Source organism: Pipistrellus hanaki, assembly GCF_964339955.1.
Source record: "Pipistrellus hanaki genome assembly, chromosome: 5".
NCBI lineage: Eukaryota > Metazoa > Chordata > Mammalia > Chiroptera > Vespertilionidae > Pipistrellus > Pipistrellus hanaki.
This window is the reverse complement of record NC_140507.1, coordinates 37,718,612-37,730,356: the sequence shown is the minus strand read 5'-3', so window position 1 is coordinate 37,730,356 and position 11,745 is coordinate 37,718,612.

The following is an 11,745-nucleotide window of genomic DNA, read 5'->3' as shown; positions in this document are numbered from 1 at the left end:
AATTTGTGCATGAGGGGTGTGTGTCCCTAAGCCCTGGTGGGATAGGGCCTAAATAGGTAGTCGGACATCCCTCTCACAATCCAGGATTCCTGGCTCCCAACCACTCGCCTGCCTGTCTGTCTGATTGCCCCTAATTGCTTTTGTCTGCCAACCTGATCAACCCCTAATCCAGGGGTCTTCAAACTACGGTCCTCGGGCCACATGCAGCCCCCAGGGGAGTCTGATCCTGCCCGCCAGGTTTTTTGGGCAGTGAGCGCAGCCAAGGTGTTACAGTAGGAATTAGTAGTTCATATAGTCCGGCCCTCCAGCTCTCTGAGGGACCGTGATCTGGCCCTCACTTTAAAAAGTTTGAGGACCCCTGCCACTCCTCTGCCAGTCTGATCGATGCCTAACTGCTCCCCTGCTGGCCCGATTGCCCCTAACTGCACCAGGACACCCCTAGCGAGCAGCTCCGAGGGCCACTGGTGCATGTTCTTTCTTTTCCTGAAACGCTCTGAACCTGGTAGCCCAGGAAGGCTGCTCTCCTCAAAAAACCTTGGAACATGAGGCCACAATGGATCTTCCAGGAGTCCTGAGACCTGGCTCAGTGGGGAAGTAAGTATATAGAGACAGGAAGTGACAGAAGGGGACCTGGTCTCTGGGTCCCAGTGAACACAGAGCTGATCAGTACAGAGGTCCAGAACTGGCCCTGTATCAACCTGCCTCACCCTCCCACCTGAGGACCCTTGTCAGAACCAGGCTGCCTGTGGCTCTGGCATGCAGACTGAGGTGGGGATGGTCCCCAAAGGGGTGAGGAACACAAGGAGAGCTGGTCAGCCAGGAAGGGTGCCTCTGTTCACCTTAAGAAAGGTGGCCCCCTCAGCAGACAGCATGGCCCTCAGGCCCAGGGCTGGGTTCACTTGCTTAGCTGGATGTCTGTTGGGTTTCTGAGCTCTTGGTTTGATGTTCACGATTATTTCTAATGCAAAGGATCTTATGCGGTGGGTGCAGTGGTCATATCAAGACTCCCAGAATGTCTTATTTTCTAATGGCTGAATTACACTTAGGAATAGTTACAGATGTATATAGTTAATATATATGGAGATGCTATATATTTTCTAGTTAAAGCATTCTAAAGTAATCGATGTTTCTAGCACATTATCGTGACTTGCTTGGCGAATGACATGCCCTTTTGTGCCACAATTCTTGGCTTAACAAAGATGTGAATCTTGTAATAGAAGAACTGTGAAATGTGATCATTCTGTTTCTACTGTAAGGAAAGAGAGTGTGTCCCTAACATGAGGCATCTAATTAGTGAGGAATTGTGGGCAATAGATTAACCACTGTATTGATAAGAATCCTCTAATTAAAATATTTACACACACACACACAACAACAACAACAAGAACAGCAAACAAATAAACAAACAAAGACAAAAGAAACTGAAGACAATGATAAGGCTGATGATTCTCAAAAAGAATATTTCATGCATTGGAAGCATGGGAGGATGTAAAGACTTTAAAATTCCTATTCTTGCCGAAACCAGTTTGGCTCAATGGATAGAGTGTCGGCTTGGGGACTGAAAGGTCCCGGGTTCGATTCCGGTCAAGGGCATGTACCTTGGTTGCGGGCATATCCCCAGTAGGGGGTGTGCAAGAGGCAGCTGATCAATGACTCTCTCTCATTGATGTTTCTAACTCTCTATCTCTCTCCCTTCCTCTCTGTACAAAATCAATAAAAATATATTTTAAAAAAAGCTTTAAATAAAATAAAATAAAATAAAATAAAATTCCTATTCTTCAAGGCGGTCTGTGAACATCCTCTTGGTCACTCTTTTTACACATTGCTGACCGAGAGGTACAGCCAGTCACCCATAACTGTCCCCTCAATCGCTGAAAGACTATTCACCTCCAAATACCCAAAAGGAAGTACCAGATTTTCTTCTTAAATTATTGACACTTAGAGCAACCATTTAATCCCAATAAAATGAAGTGAAGAAATCCAAAAATATAGTTTTAGTTCAATATTTGTGAATTCCTACAGGAAATGTTACTTGCTGGCAAATGAACTGCGTTGCAGAAGTAAAGATAGGGAATCTGCAAAAATCCAACGTGGACAGTTTTCCTTTGCTTTTCTTTTTGCCCCCAAAATCCTGTGTCATATTTCAACCTTTGACCTTAAACTTCATTTGACTGTGAGGCCTGCCAAATTCACATCAAGGAAGCAGCCTATAGATACAAAGGGAAGTATAAATTATTATCATTAATAATCCGCCCTGTTCTTCCCCCACCTCATTTAAACTAATGGACCATATGTTGTCATTTTCTTTCAACTGTATCCAAGAACATTTCAGAACAAAAGAGGAGAAGAGGTTGTAAAATATCAAGTGACCACAACCTTACATTTATTCTCCAATTAAGGCAAGAAGAGTAATGATAACTGTGATACTTTTCATCTGACTCCACGGAAATATTTCTTGATGATAAGTAGAGTAATCAAATTTGTGTTATTTAAGGCTGCAAAGGAGAAAAACTACTTTTGAAAATGTTTCAAGGATTTCTAAAATGTAAAGGTACTATAAGGGGCAACCGTCAACAAAACTGTTACCGTCTTTTCCTTGTAGCATACTTAAGGCTGATTTTTTTCATGACTCCAATTAATCGGCCACGTTTTCATTTGTCTGTGAAAAATCTTGGAATTTTTATATCCACTGCAAAGACATATATGGCATCGGATGAGAAGCAAATGCTGTCCAGGCCGCAGGGGAGATAAAAGCAAAAGAGTCACTGCAGTTGTTTGTAGATGGTTTTCAGGAAACCTCAAGTACCAGAAACTGAGATGTAGCTTATGGCGAGGGGGAAGGGAGCCTGGTACAGGGGTTTTGAATGTGTCAGTTTATATGTCTGGAGGACTGGGGGAAACCAAATCGTCTCCTAAGGAAGCATTCAGTAAACATAAAGGGGAAGAGGACGGATGGACAAAATTAAGGTTCAGAAAACTATGCAAGGATAAATGGACAGAGGTGGTTCTCAGGAGCTATGATGGTGACTCCGTCTGCATGGTCCTAGGTTAGCAACTCAGTACACCAGCTCTTCCACAAAGGATGTCCGGAGTCTGTAGGTATTACTCTCATTGGAAAGGGGGATCCCCGGCCTCTGACAATGCTGTGAGGTGACGCTGAGGCACAGCCATCAGTTCTCTCAACCTTGGGCTTTGGAGGGTTCCTATGTGAGCTGAGTACCTGCAGAGTGATTGGGGTTAAAGCTAAAGGAACAGCCCCCCCCCCCAATTATTATTATGATCCAGGGCAATACAGGGTATGAAAGCATTTTATTTTTTTTTCCTCATTGTATTTCTAATGGAATTATAAACTTGAAAATTATCGCAAATTATATATTTGACTTAACTCATACTTGATGAATCATGTTTCACTGACTTGATTTTTTTTCTTGATAACTAATTTTCCAATGTTCTACATTCAATGATATAATTAAGTCATAAAGAACATTTTTTTGTTTTAAGCAATCATTTCATTTTACATGGCAAATTTCCTTTCATTATTCTACAAAATAAAAAGCTAATATGCAAATTATCCCCATGGGTGCTTGGCTGACCAGGAGTTCGACTGCTCACTATGACAAGTGCTGACCACCAGGGGGTGGTGTGGAATGAAGGAAGGGGCCTGAGCTGGCAGCCAGAAGACCCTGATCGACTCTGATTGCTGGCCAGGTGTAGGGACTCTACCCATGCACAAATTTTGTGCACTGGGCCTCTAGTATTTTAGAAAAGGATGAGTTAAAAGATCTGAACAATTTCCTTCGATCTTTTAAAGTGTTACAGAAGTTAGATAGAATATAGGGATACACAGGTGTCTCTGCTAACAGTATAACTGCTTTTTATTATCTGGGAGTTAAACATTCTTTGCAAATAATTGTGTTTCCATAACTATCACTTTCTGGGAGAAGAGTTGAGTATTGTGACATATTTCTCCTGAAATCTATAGGGAAGTCTCTCTCCCAAGGGCCTTCTGTGCATCAATCCTTGCATTGCTGCCCCAGTTCAGTTGCTACTTCCATCTTAATGTCTGCTGCTGCTCTGTTTACTACCTTGGTTTCTAACACAACCAGAACGACTGAGTGAGAGTTAATAAAATGAAGGTTATTAGCATTAAATGAGAAAGATAGCTAATTTTATTGTAAGAGAAGTTATAATCTCTAATGTAGACATGATCATTATATACATCTGCAAGATATACTATGCTACATCAAAAATATATATGTAAAACCAGAGTGAAAATGACTTGTCTATTCTTGGAGAAATATCTATATCTATATCTATATCTATATCTATATCTATATCTATATCTATATCTATATCTATCTATATCTATCTATCATCTATCTATCTATTTATCTATACTATGTGTGTGTAAAACTATACATGTAACATTGCATACATATGTTTATGCTATATATAATCCTATATAATAAAGTGGTAATATGCAAATTGCCCATCACTTCAATGCACAAGATAGCTGCCACCATGTGGACAGAAGATGGCCACCGCAAGATGGCCAGCAGGGGAGGGCAGTTAGGAGGGACCAGACCTGCAAGGGAGGGCAGTTGGAAGCACAAGGCCTATAGGGGAAGGCAGTTGGGGGCAATCAGGCCTGAAGGGAAGGGCAGTTGGGGGAGATCAAGCTGGCAGGGGAGGGCCGTTAAGGGTGACCAGGTCTGCAGGGGAGGGCAGTTAGGGGCAATCAGGCTGACATGAGAGGGTAGTTAGGGAGGACTAGGTTGGCAAGGGAGAGAATTTAGGGGTGACCGGGCTGGCAGAGGAGCAGTTAGGTGTTGATCTGGCTGGCAGGGGAGTGAGTAGGAGGTGATCAGGCTGGCAGGCAGACAGGCAATCAGGGGCAATCAGGCAGACAGGCAGGCGAACAGTTGGGAGCCAGCAGTTCTGGATTGTAAGAGGGATGTCTGACTGCCTATTTAGGCCTGATCCCCTAAACGGGCAGTCAGACATCCTTCTAGGAGTCCCAGATTGAAGAAGGTGCAGGATGGGCTGAGGGACACACCAGCCCCCAACCTCCCAAGCGCAAATTTCATGCACTGGGCCTCTAGTATATGATATATTATAAAATATTTAAAATATCCTATATAATAAAGAGCTAAAATGCTAATTAAACCGGACAGCAGAAAGACCTTTCAGAATGACCAGTGGGAAGGGCCATGGGGCAGCTGGGGCCTCGAGGGCCGAGCCCCTTGCATAAATTTCATGCATCAGGCCCCTGGTATAATATAGTTTTATTCATAACCTTTTTATTTAGGTAAAACATAAAGACCAAAAATGCACAAATCCGTGTGTTCAGAATAACATTTTCTTAGAGTGCACTGTGATGTTCACATCTGCTTAAGAAACAGAATATTGCCAAGTTGTCAGAAGTCTCCCTGAGTTCCCTTCTGGGTGTCATGCAGCCCAAATTGTACACACCCTCCTGATTTAAAAAAAAATTATATATATATATATATATATATATATATATATATATATATATATATATATTTTTTTTTTTTAATTGATTTCAGAGAGGCAGGGAGAGGGAGAGATAGAAATATCAATGATGAGAAAGAATCATTGATTAGCTGCTTTATACACCCCCCCCCAAATTGGGATCCAGCCTGCAACCAGGGCATGTACCCTGACCAGGAAATGAACCATGACCTCCTGGTTCATAGACTGATGCTCAACCACTGAGCCACACCCGCTGGGTGCACATCTCCCTGATTTTTAACCCTACATAGTAGCTTTGCCAAAAGCAGCTATTAATTTAACTACATTTACTTATTATGATAAGGAGCTCTATCTTTATTAATAAAATAAATTCATCATCAATGAAAGCCGATAAGATTCTGTAAGTAGGTAACGAATAAGCAAGAAGTAGTACATGAAAATTGTCAGCAATGCTCAATATGCTACATATTTTTCGCATAGGATATCAGGTCTGGGAAGCTGGACTCTTTACCTCATTTGAAGCTTTATCCTTGACCTATTTTGACATTGGTCACTGGGAGTTGGAAATAAGGAATGCAAATGCTTAACTCCAGATTGAGAAGATGGTCTTAAGGGGAACTGTGGAATTTGAATTATAGCCGCAGTGGTTGAAATCCTTTTTTGTCTGGCTTTGGCCTTTGTAAACACAATATCCACCTTCGCTTTCTCCCAAGGCACATGAATAGCCCTGTATAGGAATGGGTAAATGAGCCATGGAGAATAAGGACGGAACCAAACCGAGGGACGTAATTTCAGAGGCTGGGAACTCTTAATCGGCATGTACATAAGAAGGGGTTTGTTATGTGTGAACACGACACGGAGAGGCACGAACTCTTATCTCTTCATGCAGACTGCATTGGGGGCCGTTCATGTTTCATCTGAAACAGTCTCCGATGCTTCAATTCAGTTTGAGACTGTGCTCAGCCATTATTTTACCACTTTTAGCTTAGAATGAAAGAGAAGTTTTGAAATAACATCCTTTTCAAATTGGTGGCTTGCATAAGACATTTCACATCATTTTTCAATCTCTACAGAATTTGAATATGTAGCTAAGAGTTAGAGGGATTGCTTGTGATGCATTTTATTTGTGCCAGAGGTAAAATGTAAAACAATCAATCAAACAAAAAAGTAGCGTAATCAGCATAAAAATCTGTAACATGTATTCATTTGGTTACCAGTCTGGGTTTTCCCTTTGTTTTCCTGATCCCTGATCCATTGTCAATATATCCTTGTTGTTGTTGTTGATTTTTTGTTTTGTTTTGTTTTTGTTATTGTTGTTGTTAGAAAAATACATGGAAATAGAGTTTGATCTTTGCCTATAAAGTCTCATTTCCTAGGATTATCTTTCATTCCCCACTATCATCTTCCTAGACTTTTCAGTGCTTGAACCAAATGTGATATTTAGGGTACTGTTGTTTTATTTATGGTTGAGAGATAAGAATTTTAATTGCATGTGCTATTATAAGAATAACAGTTTTAGAATAAGTAAAAGACACAAATAAATACCTGATGTGTCTAAGATTAAAATGTTTACAATTGCATTTTAACAATTTGTGTATCAATCAATATATGTTTTGGGGAAAACCCACTATTTTTTTTAAGTTTATTTTTCCTACAATAAACTGAACACACAAGAAATCCTAAGAAAGAGTACTACTTTAAATGCCCTGTCAATAAAAAGTTATATATTCTTTCATAACAAACTAATATATATTCTATAGTGATTTAAAATATGATGTAATTTACCCCCATTGCAGACATTTGACAAAATTTAGATTAATGCTCACTTCAATTTTTATTATCCCTACTCTGTTTTGCACTTTTCAAAATGCCAAGAAAGAAGCAGAAAGAAAACCAAAAAACCCTATTCAAATAATTTCAGTTAGCTTAATCAATTGTTTAAAACCAATGAACAATATACCATATTTGTGAGTCAATATAAATAGAATAAAACAAAATGAAGTGATACTTTCAATGGATTACTAATTTTAATTTTAACATTTTCCAATCAGAGTTCACAACCTGGACACCATAAAACATTTATGAAGAGGATTTTAAAGGAATATGAGCCTGATTTTCATTCTGTTGGGGGAGTAATTTCTTCTTTAGATGTCGATCCATCCCAATGAATTATAGTCACAACTCAGGAAGACACGTAAAAGGCATTTTTTACAGCTTCTAGCTGGGAAAAAAATGCCTCCATGGAATTTTTTGGTCATTTATTTCCACCCAGAAAAGGAATACCACTAACATATCTAACTTCTCATGTTCTTTGTTGTTTTTTTTTCATCAAAAACTATTTCCCCCAAACTAATTATGATCGGAACATGAATTATACAACCCATACCGCTTTAGAAAATTATGTGCTATAGATGTAGCAGTAGGATAGTCTTAACAAAAAAAGATCAATTAGTAAAGATAAAATTAGGAACTACGAAGCTATTCCCGTTACCTCGTCTTTTAGAAGACGGATGGGAAAGCCACAGTCTTAGGGGCAAATCTGGTCTGGTTTTTGCAAATAAGGTTTTGTTGGAAGACAGCCCCCGCTATTCATTTGTGTATTTACTAAGGCTGCTTTTATGCTCCAACCATAGCAGAGTTAAGGAGCTGCGATAAAAACCATATGGCCCACCACGCCTAAAGCATTCTCTATACTCTCTGGCCCTTCAGAGAGAGAGTTTCTGAACTCCTGTTTTAGAAAATAAATCTCTCACCACATCTTTGATTACATGAATCATGCTTAAGCACTGTGATTGATCAATTTTTCTTACTTCTTTATTTGATATCTAAATCTAAATAAACCTTTAATAATAATAAAAATAATAACTGTCTAAATTTATATATCATATAACTTGCGCCAGATAGTGTATTAAAATGGTTATTGATTTAAGCTGCTTCAGTTTGTGGCAATCTGTTTCACAGCAATATAAAACTACTAGAGTTGGTATTCCTATTTTGTTGATAAAGAACCAGAAGCAACAAGAGATCAGTAATTTTCCTGAAGTGTCACAAGTGAGAAAGTGACAGGTCCTGCGCTATAAATACCTCCTACCAGATCTACCTTACTCTAAACTTCGGGGAGGTTTTTTTTTGTTTTTGTTCGTTTGTTTGTTTGTTTCTCGGGAAAACCTGTTCTACAATGTGGATCTGTATTTCGAAGAGGCCAGTCTTATTTTCACCCATGACCCAGGATCCCTGAAACAGGTTAAAATGTAAAGTGCTTTGGAGAAGGCAACGTTGGGATGTATTTCAGCTTCTTTTCATCTGAAAGATGGATCAACATGTTGTATTTCCTGTTAGAAAAAAAAACCAAAACATCATTTGAAAAACATAGTCCATGACCTTCTTACAATAAGATAATTTCCTTGGAACAGCTGGTTGGCTGCAGCAATATTGGGAGGAGCAGGGATGATACCAGGGCTGAGGGGAGTGCCCCGGAAGTAGGAACCCCACCATGATGCTGTGCTTTATGTTCTTTTTGCCACCATCACTCTGGAGAAAGTTTTTCATTTTCACCGGAGTGATTGTGGGAACATTCATCTTGATCAATGAAAGTTTTTCATTGATCAAGAGATATCAGTTTTCTAGGCTATAGCCTTTTTGTTTCCCCAAGATTATGTAGAAGTTTACCCTAGCTTTAATTCAAAACTAAGAAATTATCACCAGTTGGATAGTTTGAAACAGCAGCAGTAGTCATAGGTTAAACTTGCCCAAAATGCTGCTACTCATTGTTTTGGTAATTCAGGTATTTTTAAAATATTTATATATTTTTATTGATTTCAGATAGGAAGAGAGAGGGAGAGATAGAAACAACAATGAGGAGAGCAAATCATTGATTGTTTGCCTCCCGCCTGCCACACATGAGATCGAGCCTGCAACCTGGGCATGTGCCCTTGACTAGAATCGAACTCAGGACCCTTCAGTCTGCAGGCTGACATTCTATCCACTGAGCCAAATCGGCGAGGGCTCATTCAGGTATTTTGAAACCTATAGGCATTATTAAAATTATTAAATCCTTCATTAAAATATTAGGTGGCTCTGTAACCATACATAAGTTTAGGAGTATTTCAAGTTTAAAGGGTAATGAAGCATTAACATTTAAATTGATTCTTTTACATTTGCCTCTATTTTGCTTTATAACAGAGGCTATACAGAAGTGTTGAGCTGTAGAATAAAAGGAGCAGAGAATAACACAAAAATCTAGAAAAAGCAATGTCCTAAAATAATGTAAAAAACAGAATATCAGATTCTACTAGAGATACAGCAAAAACCAAGAATGCTGTCCGCATGGGGCTAATATTCTGGTACAGGAAAAGCACTGCTTAGAAGCCTAACTTTTTTGCCAATGGAGGAATCATATTCGGGATTTAGAATTAATGACCACGAGCTTTGGCATTTTCTCAGAGTAACAATCTCATTACCTAACACCCATACACGATGGCTTATAATATATGAGAAAATTTCTCAAATAAAACACCTACCTCTTTAAGCTTTAAGAAAAGCTTAAGACAAATGATAGGACGTGATTTGTTAGGATGAGTAAATTTTCAAGCTTCCCCACCTCCTGAGAAGAATTTTTTTGGAGGCCTCAGTCTACTATTTTAAAACTACTCTGCTTCCTTTTAACCTCTAAGTCTCTTAGTTATAACATACCACAGACACATCCTTCATATACTAGTATGTATATACCTATATAAATAATTTATTTGAAAATATTTTTAAATTCTAAATATTCTCAGAAACGTTCAGTTCTACCCTATTATTATTGGTTTCATATAATTACTAAAGATACTAAGGCCTGATTTCCCCTAAGCCCTTTGGCTCTATCGGGGTCTCTCCCACCCCAGCTTGTTATACTGTTGTTTATCATAGCTTTTGTTTATATTTGTTTTTTCCAATTCTTCAACGCTTTTGGAATCCTCCATAGTCAGACAATGCTTCAGCTAGCAAACAAACAAATCCTTATTCTGGGTATAGGCTTTTAATACACTGAGCTAAATTCATTCAATTTTTCTAGAGTAGTTTTTCAGAAAACTACTCTAGAAAAGCATTAGCAATCTATATCACAAAATGAAAAGTACTTATCTCTAGATAAGATTACTTGAAACTCTGACCTAGAGATATGCTCATTTTATTTTATTTTAAGTTCATAATTGGCTTATTCACATTAAATAAATATTAAGTAAATGACATTTTTAATAATGCCAGCATAGTGACATATTAAGATTGTAAGGTTTGGAAAATAGCAACTCCAAAATTGTTTCTTTTAATCTTTTAGGAACAGTATTGTTTGGCTTAAAACACTCTCAAATAGAGTGAGATCTCCTAATAATACCTGAAAACTAGTTAGTCAGTTCCTTTTCCTCAATGAAGGCAGCTCTCTGAAAGGATGCTGTAATATAAAGGTAAGTTGATGCTGTAATATAAAGGTAAGTTAACTGTATTATAATGAACAAGAGGAAGTGTTAGAAACTTGATGTATCTTTCCTAAGACAATCTTACTTTCCAGATAGTATACAATAATTTCAATCTAATCTATTTTTGTATCTTCCTTTTTTATCATGTCAAAATTTATACATACAATAAAAAAGAATATAATAAAAATGTTTAAAGTGCACATGCCCCAAAAGAAGTAATCTTGAAACTCTGACCTAGAGATAAGTACTTTTCATTTTGTGATATAGATTGCTAATGCTTTTCTATTTTTATAAAGCACATTTTAAAAATAGAATTAAATTTTAAAAATGTAATATAATACTTTAAAATGTAAAAATGCACAGTGTCTGTAATTTCCTTTTACATAATTGGGAATGGTTGCATGTTGTTCTACTGTATTGATGTTTAATAGTTAATTCATCTTTACTGTGGAACATTAGGATTGTTTACAAGTTTTGATAAGATAAACAATGTTTGGGAAAACATCCTTGTAACTATGTCTTTGTACAAACTGTGGTTATTTACTGAAGATAGATTCTAAGAAATGGAATTGTTTAGTCCAAATTATACACATTGCTGAAGTCCCCATATGAATTGCAAATTTGGACCAATTTAGAATCTTGCCTAATATATAGCATGCTGTCAACATGAACCTTCTTTAACACTAACTAGCTTTTAATTTTGTGTTAATATTTGTTAAGTTGAAAATGACACATGATGCCTCCCTTTTCATTGTATTTCTTTGATTTTTAGTTAGTTTAAACTCTCCCCTAACTT